This window comes from Dendrobates tinctorius, unplaced genomic scaffold (assembly GCF_039654945.1).
Source record: "Dendrobates tinctorius isolate UK_male_01 unplaced genomic scaffold, ASM3965494v1 ptg000064l, whole genome shotgun sequence".
NCBI lineage: Eukaryota > Metazoa > Chordata > Amphibia > Anura > Dendrobatidae > Dendrobates > Dendrobates tinctorius.
Window position 1 is genome coordinate 22647124 of NW_027361732.1, and position 17528 is coordinate 22664651.

Below are 17528 nucleotides of genomic sequence, written 5' to 3' on the forward strand. Positions count from 1 at the left end.
GTGTTTTGCCCTGCCGTTTCCTGGAAGTCCTTAAAAAGGAAGTGGTCAATCATTGTAGAGGGCAGAGAGGTAAATTTGTCTTTATAGCTGGAAAGACATGGCTTGGCCGCCTTCCTAGATAGAAGGGAGGGGGAAACTATATGGTCCTCCCAACAGCCATGCCAGGGACAGCCAGGAGGAATTTGGTCTGTCTTCGGTGGAGTGGCAGTGAAGCTTGCTCACCCAGGTGTAGGGTGGTGGAGTTCCTCCTGAAGATGGGCTTCATGGCAGTGGAGATCTTCGCCCTGATCCATCCTTTTGGTACCCTGTTCTTTGACATCAGTTTCATATGACCAGAGGGGCTGGAAATCTTCTGATCAAATTATGAGCTGGTGAAGGGAGAGCCTGGCTGGTGAGACTTCGCCATACAGGCGGTGTCTCGCCAAAATGGGATTAAGAAGGTGACTGTTTTGACAAGTAATGAGTCACTTTCTGGCATCCTCACGTTGTTTTCCGGTTATGGGGAAGTCACGGAAGTCCCAAAGAAGAACCGGGATGGGTTTGGCATCTGGTCGAGGGGCTGGATCTTCATGATGAAATTGAAGGTACTGTCATCCATATCCCTTCCTCAGCATTTCTGGGAAGGGACAGGATCTTGGTCTTCTACTAAGGGCAGCCAAAGGTGTGCCACAAGTGTGGTGATCCCCGCCACTTCAGTGCAAGCTGCAAGGTGCAGAAGTGTGCCTTGTGTGGCATGGTGGGTCATCTTGCCACATCCTGTGGTGACATTCGGTGCCACCTGTATGGTGATCTGAGTCACCCGTATAGCCGCTGCCCTCACTCCTTTTCCAATGGTATAATTTTGTTTTTTATTTTACTTTTATTACAGGAGAGCGAGGGCTTTGCTGGAAATAGGTGTTTAAATAAAAATGGAAAACTGTATTTAGTCTTATTTCAAATAAAGGACTTTTTTCTGGCTTGACTTTAATTATCATACATTTATAGCCACGAGCTTGATGTCACCTGTCAATGCAAAAGGGACATCAAACCCACAAATATGAACCACATTTGCCACCGCTACAGGGCAAGTAGGAAGAGCAGGGCAAAGCACCAGACTTGGTATATCTAATAGATGTGCCTTTTCTGGCCAGCTGTGGGCTGCTATTTTTAGGCTGGGGCCAATATTAATGGTCACTTATCAGCCGGAGACTACCAGACCCCAGCTGCTTTAGCAAGGTTGGTTATCAAAAATGGGGAGGACCCCACGCATTTTTTAAATTATTTATTTAACTAATTTGAAAAAAAGCGTGGGGACCAATATATTCTTGATAACTAGCCTTGCTGAAGCTGACAGCTGAAGGTTGCAGCCCCCTGCTGTGAGTTTTGTCTAGTTGGTCAGCAAAAATACAGGGGAACCCATGCGTTTTTTAAAATTATTTATTTGCAGGAGCAGCTAATGAATTCTCTCATCCACCACCCTTGCCATCACTGTAATTAGCAGTAGCAGGTGTCGGATGATGGGATCAGTAGTCTCATCAGCTGACACCAGTGATCGGAGGTAAACTTTACACCTCCGATCAAAGCTTAGCACTCCCACTCTCTTTTTACAGTGTGGGAACGATGGCTCTCTGACCGGCGGGATGATTTCACCGCCAATCAGAAGTTGTGTTTGTTGCACTGTCATGCACATGACAGCACAGCAAACGCTGGATGTTTGAGCCCTCATTCAAGTGAATGGGGTCTGGATTCAGGCTCTGGTTCGGGTACTGTTCTGGCACCCAAACTTTTTATAACTGTTCGGTCGAACCTGCTGGACCCGAACATCCAGGTGGCCACCCATCTCTAGAGAGGATGCCTTATCGCATTTGGAGAGCTCTCTATGTGCCTAAACAGTGGAAACTCACAACAAATTACCCCATTTTGGAAACTAGACCTCTTACAGGAAGTCTATCAGCAGGATTGTGCACAGTAACCTACAGACAGTGTCAGGTTGACGCCGTTATATTAATAATGAAGACTGCTGACTAGTGTTGAGCATTCCGATACCGCAAGTATCGGGTATCGGCCGATATCAGCGGTATCGGAATTCCGATACTTAATTCCGATACTTTTTTCATATCGGATTCCGGGATCGGAATCGGAATAGGAAGTTCCCATCATGCTATGAGCCTGCTTGCTTTGATTAAGCCAATGGGAATCCTCCGAAGTGTGGGCACATCCTGTTAGGCATGTAGGCATGTTAACTATTGGCATGGCTGTGATTGGCTGCCGAAATGATGTCATGATGCACTATAAAAGCCACCGCAGCCGCCATTTCTGGTCACTCTGCTGTGAATTCAGTTAGGGACAGGCTGCTGTAGAAGACTGTGAGGGACAGTTAGAAATAGCGATTCTAAAAACAATATTGTGCTTTATCCAGGCTACATAAACCACCACTGTAGCTTGCTTTTCCCTAGCAGCGCTGTTTTCACAGCTGTCTGCAAGGGCTGTGTGAGTGCAGCTCACGCTGTGGAGTGGGTCCTGCAGCCACGTCAGGCTGTAGGCCACCCAGTGTGATCACTGCTGCCTCATACATCTTTTATTTTTTGAGCTGCATTTTTGAAATAATTTCAATCTAGTGTGCTTCCATCCGTATCCATATACGTTGGTTGCAAACACTAGTAGTAGACAGCGGAGCCTTTCTGCAGCCTTTCAGTGCTAGTGTCCACTTTGCTGCACTGTTCACGGCTGTCTGAGAGGTCTCTGACTGTGTGTGAGTGCAGCTCACGCTGAGTAGTGTGTCCTGCAGCTACGTCTGGCTGTAGGACGCTCAGCGTGCGTCACTGCCTCACACATATTTTTATTTGAGTGCAGCTCATTTTTTCTTCTATTAGTGTGCATCCATCCGTCTCCATCTACGGTGGTTGCAAACACTATATAGGAGTACACAGCGGAGCCTTTCTGCAGCCTGTCAGTGCCAGTGCCCACTTAGCTGCACTGTTGACGGCTGTCTGAGAGGTCTCTGACTGTGTGTGAGTGCAGTTCACGCTGAGTAGAGTGTCCTGCAGCTACGTCTGGTTGTAGGACGCTCAACGTGCGTCACTGCCTCACACATATTTGTCTCTGAGTGCAGCTCATTTTTTCTTCTCCTATTAGTGTGCATCCATCCGTATCCATCAACATTGGTTGGTTGCAAACACTATATAGGAGTAGATAGAGGAGCCTTTTTTTCTGGCTTGTGCCCTGCCGGCGCAGCCAGATTAGTATTACCCAATTTTTTTGGAGCCTCATCTTTTGCATTGTAGGTTACCTGCCTGCATTGTAATAGCTCCAAAAAGTTGGTGATACTATCAGTTTCAATTCTTTGTTCTCATACTTTGAGTTTGTTTCAAACAAAGAAACCACATAAAAAGTTCACCAAACACTACATTTTGAACTTGTGTAGGCCACATCAGCTCCTATTAAAGTCTAGTCCACACACACACACTTCATAAAATTAGTGTTTCTTGTACCTGTAACCAGCTGTTCAGGAATAAGCACACTAAGGCCCCCCTTTGTCCTTTTTTGCCTATCTTAAGCAGTCTTGCAAGATGAAGAAGGCAGGGAGTAAGGCGCGGGGGCGTGGGCGTGGGCGTGGAGTTTCAGCAGGGAGAGGACGTGGGGATTCTGCAGGGAGAGGACGTGGGGATTCTACAGGTAGAGGACGTGGGGATTCTGGGCCTGCTGCGGGCACCAGTGGATCAGCATCCCCCAGTTTTAGCAGGCAACAGTCCTTTATGCGCAGCTTTGTAGGACCTCAACGTACCCCACTGCTGCGGGAGGAACAAATTGAAGCCGTTGTCGGATGGATGGCAGCTAACGCATCGACTTCAATTACTTCCGCATCCTCTCAGGGTCAGAGCACCGAAGAGCAACCATCTGTCTCTTCACCACCTGCCAAAGTGCCCAGGCAGTCAGAGAGACATGGACAGGAGCCATCACAATCTCTACTTCTGTTCTCGGAATCTGTTGGCTTGGAAAGAGGGGGCCAGCCAAGCAGCATTCCTGAATGTGAAGAAGAGGGAGTATGCAGTGATGCGCAACTTCTTTGTCCCTCTGAATCTGAAGAGGCGAGTGGGCCAGTGCCTATGGTCAGCACACCTCAGTACGCATCAGATGATGACGAGACTCAGTTGCCACTTTCTGGTGCGTACGGTGCTGGCGAGACAACCCCGGAGAAGCAGCTGTTTGAAGAGGGGAGGGAAGATGATGAGGTCCTTGACCCATCATGGCGTGAGCAACAGGAAGGTGGTGGGAGCAGCTCGGAGGAAGAGATTCCCCTACCGGCCAAAACAGGAGGCAGAGGGAGGGGGAAGACTTGGTTGCCTGTACCCTCCACTTCGGCACCCGTTAGGAGCATTCCTCCTTCCAAAGGCAAACCGGGCGCTCACAAGAGTTGCAGTGCGTGGTCCTTTTTTGACACAGTTGCAGATGACATTTGCTTTGTCAAATGCAAGCTGTGTCATCAGAGAGTCAAAAGAGGGAGAAATGTCAGCAACCTCAATACCACAAATATGTGGAAACATGTGCGCACCAAGCACGAGTTGGAGTTGCAGAGACACCCTCAAGACGTAGGCCAACGTACAGCACCACCTACCACCTCTTCAGTTCGTGTTGGGCCCTCTTCCTCCAGCTCACACACTGCTGGTTCGGCTTCCTCACAGGATCGCCAAGGAAGAACCTCTGCCACTGTTGTCCGGAGACCCTGTCAGATTCCACCCATAACAGCACGTTCCCATCCATCACAGCCATCGGTAGCACAGGCATGGGATAAAAGGCGCCCTTACTCGGCAAACCATCCCAGAGCACAGTCTCTGAATGCTGGCATTGCCAAACTTCTGGCAGTTGAAATGCTGTCATTCAGGCTGGTGGACACTGACACCTTCCGGGACTTAATGGCATTGGCAGTCCCCCAATACAACGTGCCCAGCCGCTTTTATTTCAGCAGGCGAGCCGTCCCTGCCCTGCAGAAACATGTTGAGGGCAAAATAAAACATGCGCTACTAAACGCCGTTAGTAGCAAGGTCCACCTGACCACCGATGCGTGGACCAGTAACCATGGACAGGGACGATACCTTTCCCTCACTGCCCACTGGGTCAATGTTGTGGAGCCGGGTACGGATCTGGAGAGTGGCGCTGTACGTGTTCTTCCAACGCCACGGATTGCAGGACTCCAGTCTGTACACATAGACTCCTCCTCCTACTCAAGTTCCTCAGAAACAGCAGAGCAGGAGCCTGTTACGACCGATATGAGCACAGCCGTGGCCAAACGTCAACAGGCTGTACTCAAATTAATTTCTTTGGGGAATCGAAGCCACACAGCGCAGGAGCTCTGGAATGCTATCAAGCTGGAGAGCGATGTGTGGTTTGGGCCAGCGAATCTCCAGCCGGGCTTGGTAGTGTGTGACAATGGCCGAAATCTGGTGGCAGCTCTTGGCCTAGGCAACCTCACACACATCCCATGTCTGGCACATGTTCTTAACTTGGTCGTGCAGAGCTTTCTGAGGGACTATCCGGATCTTGATGCACTGTTGCACAAGGTCCGCATAGAGTGCGCTCACTTGCGACGTTCCAGCACGGCAAGATCGCGCCTCGCTGCTCTGCAGCGACGATTTGGCCTTCCAGAACATCGCATCATATGTGACCTACCCACCCGGTGGAATTCAACGTTACATATGTTGGAGCGGTTGTGTGAGCAGCAGGCAGCAGTCATGGAGTACCAGCTGCATCAGGCGCAAACAAGTCGCACTGTGCGCCGTTCACACTTCAGCACCATTGAGTGGGCCTCTATGAAGGACATCTGCCTCGTTTTGCGTGCCTTCGATGAATCCACGCGGATGGCGAGTGCAGATGATGCACTAGTCAGCATGACTGTCCCCCTTATCTGCCTGCTTCAACAAACACTGCAAGCACTAAGGGATGAGGTTTCAGAAGAGGTGGAGGATGAGGAGTCCCAAATGCCATCTGCTTCTGGACAGTCTGCGCTACGTGTTTCCTCACAAAGGCCTAGGCAGGGGACACTTTGTGAGGAGGATGAGGAGGAGTCGATGGAGGAGGAAGACATCTCTCCAGAGGAGGGAGGTACACAAACCTCTACTCAGTATGTACAGCGAGGGTGGGGTGATGCAGAGCAGGTCGAGGTCACGCCTCAAACAGGGGACAGCGGTTCTTTGGCAGTTGGGAGTCTGCAGCACATGGTTGATTTCATGCTGCAGTGCCTGAGAAACGACCGCCGCATCGCCCACATTCTCGTCTCGGCTGATTATTGGGTGTACACCCTCCTAGATCCTCGCTACCGGGACAGCGTACAAAGGCTCATACCAACGTTGAACCGGGAGCGTAAAATGCGGGAGTACGAAGAGTCACTGGTGCAGTCCATAATGTTTTCCATTCCACCCGACAGCATTGTTGCAAGTGCTTTACAAAGCAGCTCTGTGCGTCGAGGCAGTGGAGGAAACTCTGCACAAAGAGGGAGCAGAGGCAGTGCCGCAGCACAAGGCAAGACCACTATGGCCCAAATGTGGCAAAGTTTTGTGTGTCCACCACAATTGTCTACACCATCAGCGACGCCTCGAGTCAGCAGGAGGCAACGCTTCCGTCAGATGGTGTCAGACTACATGTCTTGCCCTGTCGCTGTACTCCCAGATGGCTCTTCCCCCTTCAAGTTTTGGGTCTCTAAGCTGGATACATGGCCAGAGCTTAGCCAGTATGCATTGGAGGTGCTGGCTTGCCCTGCTGCCAGTGTATTATCGGAACGTGTCTTTAGTGCCGCAGGTGGTGTACTAACAGACCGTCGCACGCGACTATCTTCCGATAATGTTGACCGGCTGACTTTTCTGAAAATGAACAAGGCCTGGATCTCCAAAGACTTTGCCATTCCTCTTACAGACTAAATTAGTGGTTGGCAACTGTATCCAGGTCTGCTGGTGTGTTCATTTTTCTACCACCTGAACTATAATCCCTGTGCTTCAACACAGCCAGTTGTCGCTCAGATGTGTCGTCTGCACAGAGAAACACACTAGCTCCTGTGTTACTGGGGTTCAGTAATGCCAGCTGATCCCCTGCTGTGTGGACGGCAGAGTCACCAGCTCCATCAACATTCAAACCACTACTGATTTTTAACCGTGCCCAACTTAGGTCTCTGGCTCCACTGTCTCTACTATTTCCCCTGACCTCCAACCCCGCCATCTACATCTCTGAAGTGGCGTCAGCACAATCTACACTTGTTCCTGTGTTCCTGTGGCTCAGTCCCATCAGTTTATCCCCTGATGTGTGTCCGGCAAGGTCTCCTGCTCTGTCCACATTCCCATAACCAGTAGTGGGAATGAGGACAGAGCTGGCGAACTTGCCGGACAAACATCAGGGGATCAACTGATGGGACTGAGCACCAGTAACACAGGAACAAGTGTAGATTGTGCTGACGCCACTTCAGAGATGTAGCTGGCGGGGTTGGAGGCCAGGGTAAATAGTAGAGACAGTGGAGCCAGAGGCCTAAGTGGAGCATGGTTAGAATCAGTAGTAGTCCACAACCTCCATAAAAACCGCTGCCCATTGGCCTCTGCATGCGGCATGCGTAATCCTGGGCACCAACAGCGTCAGTTGGTGTTCAGAAGTGTCGTCTCCACAGAGCCAAACACATTCGTTCAAGTGTTAGTGGGGTTCAGCACTGCCAGCTGTTCCCCTGCTGTGGAGATGGCAAGTCTCCTGCTGCATTCACCTGCCAAAATCCAGTAGGCCCCAGCCTGCTCCTCGCCTAATCCTGGGCTCCAACAGCGTCAGTTGGTGTTCAGAAGTGTCGTCTCCACAGAGCCAAACACATTCGTTCAAGTGTTAGTGGGGTTCAGCACTGCCAGCTGTTCCCCTGCTGTGGAGATGGCAAGTCTCCTGCTGCCTTCACCTGCCAAAATCCAGTAGGCCCCAGCCTGCTCCTCGCCTAATCCTGGGCTCCAACAGCGTCAGTTGGTGTTCAGAAGTGTCGTCTCCACAGAACCAAACACGTTCGTTCAAGTGTTAGTGGGGTTCAGCACTGCCAGCTGTTCCCCTGCTGTGGAGATGGCAAGTCTCCTGCTGCCTTCACCTGCCAAAATCCAGTAGGCCCCAGCCTGCTCCTCGCCTAATCCTGGGCTCCAACAGCGTCAGTTGGTGTTCAGAAGTGTCGTCTCCACAGAGCCAAACACGTTCGTTCAAGTGTTAGTGGGGTTCAGCACTGCCAGCTGTTCCCCTGCTGTGGAGATGGCAAGTCTCCTGCTGCATTCACCTGCCAAAATCCAGTAGGCCCCAGCCTGCTCCTCGCCTAATCCTGGGCTCCAACAGCGTCAGTTGGTGTTCAGAAGTGTCGTCTCCACAGAACCAAACACATTCGTTCAAGTGTTAGTGGGGTTCAGCACTGCCAGCTGTTCCCCTGCTGTGGAGATGGCAAGTCTCCTGCTGCCTTCACCTGCCAAAATCCAGTAGGCCCCAGCCTGCTCCTCGCCTAATCCTGGGCTCCAACAGCGTCAGTTGGTGTTCAGAAGTGTCGTCTCCACAGAGCCAAACACGTTCGTTCAAGTGTTAGTGGGGTTCAGCACTGCCAGCTGTTCCCCTGCTGTGGAGATGGCAAGTCTCCTGCTGCATTCACCTGCCAAAATCCAGTAGGCCCCAGCCTGCTCCTCGCCTAATCCTGGGCTCCAACAGCGTCAGTTGGTGTTCAGAAGTGTCGTCTCCACAGAACCAAACACATTCGTTCAAGTGTTAGTGGGGTTCAGCACTGCCAGCTGTTCCCCTGCTGTGGAGATGGCAAGTCTCCTGCTGCCTTCACCTGCCAAAATCCAGTAGGCCCCAGCCTGCTCCTCGCCTAATCCTGGGCTCCAACAGCGTCAGTTGGTGTTCAGAAGTGTCGTCTCCACAGAACCAAACACATTCGTTCAAGTGTTAGTGGGGTTCAGCACTGCCAGCTGTTCCCCTGCTGTGGAGATGGCAAGTCTCCTGCTGCATTCACCTGCCAAAATCCAGTAGGCCCCAGCCTGCTCCTCGCCTAATCCTGGGCTCCAACAGCGTCAGTTGGTGTTCAGAAGTGTCGTCTCCACAGAACCAAACACGTTCGTTCAAGTGTTAGTGGGGTTCAGCACTGCCAGCTGTTCCCCTGCTGTGGAGATGGCAAGTCTCCTGCTGCCTTCACCTGCCAAAATCCAGTAGGCCCCAGCCTGCTCCTCGCCTAATCCTGGGCTCCAACAGCGTCAGTTGGTGTTCAGAAGTGTCGTCTCCACAGAACCAAACACATTCGTTCAAGTGTTAGTGGGGTTCAGCACTGCCAGCTGTTCCCCTGCTGTGGAGATGGCAAGTCTCCTGCTGCATTCACCTGCCAAAATCCAGTAGGCCCCAGCCTGCTCCTCGCCTAATCCTGGGCTCCAACAGCGTCAGTTGGTGTTCAGAAGTGTCGTCTCCACAGAACCAAACACATTCGTTCAAGTGTTAGTGGGGTTCAGCACTGCCAGCTGTTCCCCTGCTGTGGAGATGGCAAGTCTCCTGCTGCATTCACCTGCCAAAATCCAGTAGGCCCCAGCCTGCTCCTCGCCTAATCCTGGGCTCCAACAGCGTCAGTTGGTGTTCAGAAGTGTCGTCTCCACAGAACCAAACACGTTCGTTCAAGTGTTAGTGGGGTTCAGCACTGCCAGCTGTTCCCCTGCTGTGGAGATGGCAAGTCTCCTGCTGCCTTCACCTGCCAAAATCCAGTAGGCCCCAGCCTGCTCCTCGCCTAATCCTGGGCTCCAACAGCGTCAGTTGGTGTTCAGAAGTGTCGTCTCCACAGAACCAAACACGTTCGTTCAAGTGTTAGTGGGGTTCAGCACTGCCAGCTGTTCCCCTGCTGTGGAGATGGCAAGTCTCCTGCTGCCTTCACCTGCCAAAATCCAGTAGGCCCCAGCCTGCTCCTCGCCTAATCCTGGGCTCCAACAGCGTCAGTTGGTGTTCAGAAGTGTCGTCTCCACAGAACCAAACACGTTCGTTCAAGTGTTAGTGGGGTTCAGCACTGCCAGCTGTTCCCCTGCTGTGGAGATGGCAGTCTCTCCTGCTGTCTCCGCATTACAAAGACAGTAGGCCTCTGCCTACACCCTCCTATTTCCTGGGCTTCAACACAGCCAGTTGTAGTTCGGAAGTGCCGTCCACACGGAAAGAGACACTTGCTCCCGTGTCTCAGTGGGGTTCAGTAACGTCAGCTGATCCCCTGCTGTGTGGATGGCAGTCTCTCCTGCTGTAAACTCATTCAAAATACAGTAGGCCTCTGCCTACACCCTCCTATTTCCTGGGCTTCAACACAGCCAGTTGTAGTTCGGAAGTGCCGTCCACACGGAAAGAGATACTTGCTCCCGTGTCTCAGTGGGGTTCAGTAACGTCAGCTGATCCCCTGCTGTGTGGATGGCAGTCTCTCCTGCTGTAAACTCATTCAAAATACAGTAGGCCTCTGCCTACACCCTCCTATTTCCTGGGCTTCAACACAGCCAGTTGTAGTTCGGAAGTGCCGTCCACACGGAAAGAGACACTTGCTCCCGTGTCTCAGTGGGGTTCAGTAACGTCAGCTGATCCCCTGCTGTGTGGATGGCAGTCTCTCCTGCTGTCACCTCATTCAAAATTCAGTAGGCCTCTGCCTACACCCTCCTATTTCCTGGGCTTCAACACAGCCAGTTGTAGTTCGGAAGTGCCGTCCACACGGAAAGAGATACTTGCTCCCGTGTCTCAGTGGGGTTCAGTAACGTCAGCTGATCCCCTGCTGTGTGGATGGCAGTCTCTCCTGCTGTAAACTCATTCAAAATACAGTAGGCCTCTGCCTACACCCTCCTATTTCCTGGGCTTCAACACAGCCAGTTGTAGTTCGGAAGTGCCGTCCACACGGAAAGAGATACTTGCTCCCGTGTCTCAGTGGGGTTCAGTAATGTCAGCTGATCCCCTGCTGTGTGGATGGCAAAGTCTCCTGCTGCCTACACAGTCGTACCACTACTGATTTTTAACCGTGCTCCAATTAGGCCTGTGGCTCCACTGTCTCTCGTATTTCCCCTGTCCTCCAACCCTGCCAGTTACAGCTCCGAAGTGGCGTCTGCACAATCCACACTTGTTCCTGTGTTACAGGTGTTCAGTCCGATCAGTTAATCCCCTGATGTGTGTCCGGCAATGTCGCCTGCTCTGTCCACATTCCCATTATCGGAATGTGGACAGAGCAGGCGACATTGCCGGACACACATCAGGGGATTAACTGACCGGACTGAACACCTGTAACACAGGAACAAGTGTGGATTGTGCAGACGCCACTTCGGAGCTGTAACTGGCGGGGTTGGAGGACAGGGGAAATACGAAAATCAGTGAATCCACAGGCCTAAGTGGAGCTTGGTTCAAATTAGTAGTCTACAACCGATCTTAAAATTTCTTCAATGCAGCCTAAGCCTGCTCCGTGCTTGTCCCTGGGCTTCAACACAGCCAGTTGTTGCTCGGAAGTGCCGTCTTCACAGAGTAAAACACTAGCTCCTGTGTTTGTGGGGTTCAGTAACGTCAGCTGTTCCCCTGCTGTTTTGATGGCAATCTGTCCTGCTGCCTCCCAATTGACAGCACATCAGGCCTCAGCCTGCTAAGTGCTTGTCCTGGGCTCCAACATCGCCAGTTGCTGCTCATAACTGACTTTGGCACGGGTACTCCCTCCTGCCCAGCTTGGTTCCAGCCCTGCCTGCTGTTTCCGGGAAGTGTCAATGTCAGTTTGCCACCCCAAGTTGCCATGTCGTGTTGCGGTTGGGTTAGCCGAGGCTAGGGTGCCAGCAGTTTAGGTGCTTCCTATGTGGACTGCGGGTTCTGGTAAGAAAGGTTTGTTCCATAGTGCCAGTAGGACAAGCACCCCCTGTAGGACTGTGTGATTCGGTAACTGCGGCCAGCTTGCGGCATGCCAACTTTGCTTTTCAGGGGTAACTTCTGATACCCCTCCGGGTTCCAGCACCGTCAGCTGGTTCTCATCAGAGCCTTTGGCCTAGGTGCCTCCATCTCGGTATCCGAGTTCCAGCAACGTCTGCTGGTCCTTGGTAGTGCTTTGTAGCACAGGTACCTCCTGCTTAGTAACCGGGTTCCAGCACCGTCAGCTGGTCCTCGGTTGTGCCATTGGCTCTTATTCCTTCTGCTGCCCCTCCGGGTGCCAGCACTGTCAGCTGGTCCTCGCTATTTCCATTTGCTCTTGCAGCTTATGCTACCCCTCCGGGTTCCAGCACCGTCAGCTGGTTCTCGTCAGAGCCTTTGGCCTAGGTGCCTCCATCTCGGTATCCGAGTTCCGGCAACGTCTGCTGGTCCTTGGTAGTGCTTTGTAGCACAGGTACCTCCTGCTTAGTAACCGGGTTCCAGCACCGTCAGCTGGTCCTCAGTTGTGCCATTGGCTCTTATTCCTTCTGCTGCCCCTCCGGGTGCCAGCACTGTCAGCTGGTCCTCGCTATTTCCATTTGCTCTTGCAGCTTATGCTACCCCTCCGGGTTCCAGCACCGTCAGCTGGTTCTCGTCAGAGCGTTTGGCCTAGGTGCCTCCATCTCGGTATCCGAGTTCCGGCAACGTCTGCTGGTCCTTGGTAGTGCTTTGTAGCACAGGTACCTCCTGCTTAGTAACCGGGTTCCAGCACCGTCAGCTGGTCCTCGGTAGTGCCATTGGCTCTTGTTCCTTCTGCTGCCCCTCCGGGTGCCAGTACCGTCAGCTGGTTCAAGAGGACAAAGAACAGGAAGACAACCACCAAGATGCAGAACAACAAGAGAGAGAAGACAAAGAAGCATAAAAAAAACAAAGCAGAAGAACATTAAGCATAAGACTAATACTCTGAGCAAATGATATTATCTTATTTATAAGCAGAAGAAGACTAAGCAGTGTATGGGGGTGAGTCCGTTCCTCCTCGTGGTGCCCCTGGAAAAGGCCTGCTTCTGCAGGCCAAACTGAACGCGGACAAATCCTGTTGTAAATCTTTTGTGACAGGCAGAACGGAAGGTGTAAACTTCTAACTTTTCTAGATAACAACTACAGGAATGCCTGACACAAACAAGAATATGATGAAGAAGAATAGGAAGAAGATGAAGAAGCTGAATATGTAGAATAATAATTGTTGAATAAGAAGAATATGAAGAATGTAAGAAAAGGAAGAAGAAGAAGAAGAAGAAGAAGAAGAAGAAGAAGAAGAAGAAGAAGAATGTAAAAAAAGGAAGTAGAAGAAGAAGAAGAAGAATGTAAAAAAAGGAATAAGAAGAAGAATGTAAAAAAAGGAAGTAGAAGAAGAAGAAGAAGAATGTAAAAAAAGGAAGTAGAAGAAGAAGAAGAAGAATGTAAAAAAAGGAAGTAGAAGAAGAAGACATACATGTCTGGCAAAATATAAATGAGGCTAACATAGTCAATATCTTTGTAACTCCTAACATCTTTAAAAAAAAAAGTTTAATTCCTGCTATTCCATTTGATTGGGCTAAACCTCTATGGCTTTAATGTCTCCTCCACCTCCCACAATACATTCTACATTATTCTTAGTTGTTTTTCTTCATGTAGAATTAACCTACAAGGAAAGAAAGGGTTTTTTTTAATTCCGATATTTTGGCCCCATTGACTTGCATTGGTTCCCGGTATCGGAATCGGCGATACCGATACTTTTTTTTAAGATCGGCCGATCCATTCCGATCCGATATTTTCAAGTATCGGCTGGTATCGCTCAACTCTACTGCTGACAGGTCACTGATCCCTCAGTGACCTGCCCCCTATTTAACATAATGAATATTATATATATTGAACAAACAAACCTACTGCAAGCAAATGCCAGCCATGGCACCTGCGCTGCAGTATAAGTGCATATCTACTGTGTATGTTTTTAATATAGTTGAGATTATCCTGATAATCCACCCCCTCAAAAATCCATTTGAAAATGGCACCCAAATATTCTTTTAGCACCAATTTTTTTATTTTTCAAAAGGGTAACAGTAGAAAATGGACTGATAAATTTGTGGTGAAATTTCTCCTGTGTATACTGATACCCCATCTGTGTAGGAAAACCACGGTTTGGGTGCATGGCAGGTTTCGAAAAGGAAGGAATGGCGTTTTGGAATGCAGACTTTAATGGAATTTCTGCAGCCATCATGTTGCATTTGGAGAGCACATGATGTTCCTAAACAGTGAAAACTCCCCACAAGTGACCCCGTTTTGGAAACTACACACAACAAGGATTTTATCCAGGGGTATAGTGAGCATTTTGAACCTACAGGTACTACAAGGAGTTTCAGAAAAAACAAGAAATGGAGTGCTGAGTTCATATACCGTATTTTTCAGAATATAAGATGCCCTTGTTTTTCCATAATGTGGGGGGAAAATGGGGGTGCATCTTATAATGTGGATATACCTTATCGGCTGCAGTGGAGCAGGGTCCCAGGATCACTGCAGGCCACAGGCTGGGAAGAGTGGGTGTTTGAATGTACGGCGCACCCCTGTGGCTGTACCGTGCTGCGGGTGCTCACTGACATTTTGCGAAAGACCAGAGCCCCTGCAGTTGCATGGTTTCCTATGCGGTGGACTCGGGGAAAATGGCTGCAGGGGCTGCGCATGCGCAGATGGAGATCTCGGCACCAAGATCTCGGGAGATAAGATTTCAGTTAGTCCACCCTTTTGGGAGCTCTGGGAGTCTGTACTCTCAGCAAAGCACAGTTAGCCATTCCTATCTCCTATACATTCTGGGTCCTGACTGACACACATCATCAGAGAAAGCTTATGCTGCATGGCTGGGAGGATACTTGTTTGGTGGTTATATGAGAAGATGTTTGGTGGATTTATCAGTGATTGTTGCTTTAGTTAGTAAATGTGATAATTCCCTTCCCTTCTCCTACTTTGGTTTTTCTCCATCCTCTACTCACCCGGGGCATTCCTCTGTTATATCTGAGTAAATGTTTGTATACCTGGTATTTTCCCATTGCTCCTGTTGTTTTGCCTTGTTCGTCTTGTTGGTGTAATGCGGTGCATAGCTGTTCCCCTCTTCTCTGGGTGGTGGAAAAGAACAGATAAGGTAAGGTATGTGGCCCCAGCATCTTCACCTTCTGAAGTAACCTGGGGACCAAGGCAAGTCAGGGCTCTCTCTAGCATTAGGGATAGGGAATGAGCCCCTGGTCACCCGACATCTGAGTTGTGATGATTTTTTTTGCATCGTCATATTCTGAGAGCTGTAAGTTTTTTATTTTTTTGTTGAATGAGCCATAATAGGGCTTGTTTTTTGTGGGACAGTTTGATGCTTTCATTTATACTATTTTAATTTACATATGACTTTATGATAGCGGTTTTGAATGTGATAGACGCCAACAGCAGCAGCGCCACTGGCACTGCTTACAGAATATGCCCCAGCAGTAGGAGTACAAAATGCAGGTCAGATGTGACCTCTTTTACATATGGCAATTACATTAATGGGGATGGAACAGAGACTGTAATGGAGTGTATGTCACATTATTCATCTCATTTACAGCAGGTTGATGCAGCCTTTAACACTGACACCAGCAAATGGAATCAATGTTTTGTTCAGTCCTCCTCCTCCACTGTCATAACATTTAATCTTCTCATTGATCATACTTGTCTCTGTTCTGTCCCATAGTTTGCAAACCCACATCACCCTTGTAACTACTGTAAGGAATATACTACACCAGAAAAATTTCTTACACCTGATTTTTTTAGAAGCAATAAAGAGTCTGCTTTTGTTATTGGAAGACTTGGTGCCAGAAAATATGGAAAACATTATTTTAACTCCATTCTGTGTTACAAGCTCTGTGAACCATAGAGTAAGGTACAGTTTCATTGGAAGTAGAATTGTAAGCCAAAGAAACTGTCAGGGTAGGAAAGCAGGCAAGGAACACTGACTGTTTGACACACAGAGGCACCTGTCAGCTCTCTGAGCAACTATCTTTTACATGCTTATGCATGATTTGAGAGACCCCACCCCTCTCTTGTGTGACATGCACAAAAGGTGCGGTCTCACGCCATGAGCCCATACAGGTAAGCGCCTGTCTTAATCCTGCTCATTTAGACACTGTTCACTTGTTCAGGTTTTAAATATATTAGATAGGGACTGCTTCGATAGGGGTTACCTTGACGTGGTGGAGCAGCTTGGCATATATTTTTTTGCAAAAAAAGTATCGACTAAATACCCTGTAATTGTTGTCATCTTTTTATCAGCACTTGCTGACTACTATTATATGTCTTACTGCAAGGTATTTTTGCATATTTTTAATTCTGTGCTTTGTTTGTGTATCTTTTACTTGTGCAGTGTTAGGGCTCCAACAAGTAGCCGAGGTTGCAGCAGCACACCTACGGCATTATGTGCATAATGGACAAAATGTTATATCTGCCATTTTAACAACCTTGTGAACTTCAGCAAATGCAGACACACCATCTAAACAGCTGGGTTCAATTGTATATAGAGTGTGATCGCTCTGAGGCAGACACCCTGAGGCCCCAATCCCCTAGACCTCTGAGTCAACAAATTGGTGCATTGGCAAAAACTGTCCCTGTTTGCTATGTGCATACTGCCATTCCAGCATCCAGTGTTATGCACAGAAAGGATATTTAGCATGGCCTGTGAATGTGTCGCACCAAAGCGGTGCCTTGTCACAAGCATGTAAAACCAAACATTAGTCAAAATAAATCAGGCATGTGTTAGGGTTGGCGGAACTCACTAAATAAAATATAATGAAGTGCATTCGCAACCCGGGGTCCACCATGCAGAGGTATAAAACTACAGCTAATGTGAAAAATGGTGGCGCTGCACTGCATGCATTCTCAAAAAGCACACTGGGTTAACCACACACAGTGTGAACGGAATGCAAAGGTACTGCTCTCTGTTGCTCCACAGAGCGGTACAATGCTACAGATCACCTAAGGCTAAGCACACCGTGTTAAACATCACACGGTGTGAACTGAACATAAAGGACCAGCTCTGTTACTCCACAGAGTGGTAAAGAAGATATGTGTCTGAACACCTGGATAAACTGAGCTCTCTCTTCAGCACATGCTAACAGGGTGTGCCCTGTACTAACCGAAGCGTGCACCAGCACGTGGCCTGACAGTGCCCTCTCTGATGACTGATGCATGTCACGGCACGTGGCCAGACTGTGCCCTGAGTAAAAGATAACCTGCATCACCAGGAACAACTAATGCATACACTCACAGCACACACTCACAGACACAGGCTATTAGAGGCAGAGCCAAAGCCCCAAGCACAAACAACGGAAATATGAATGATCCTAGCATGCCTCTGGGTGGCCTAGAGATCCTTTTATATGTTCCAGTCAGTTAGGACCTTGCTTGTGGGCCAATCCGGATCTGCCACAAGACCTAAGCAGCTGACGACCGACCACCAATGAGAGGTTGCCACTTCATGAGCATGCTCAGTAGAGTGAATACTGGACTTAACCTCAGGAATGAATTGCAGCTGTCTATGGCTAGTTGCTATAGCTGAACCTGGAGAGGCAGCAGTAACACAACACAAAGCACGCGCCTGGGCAAGAACCCAAGACCGTCGTCTCTGCAGAGCAGGT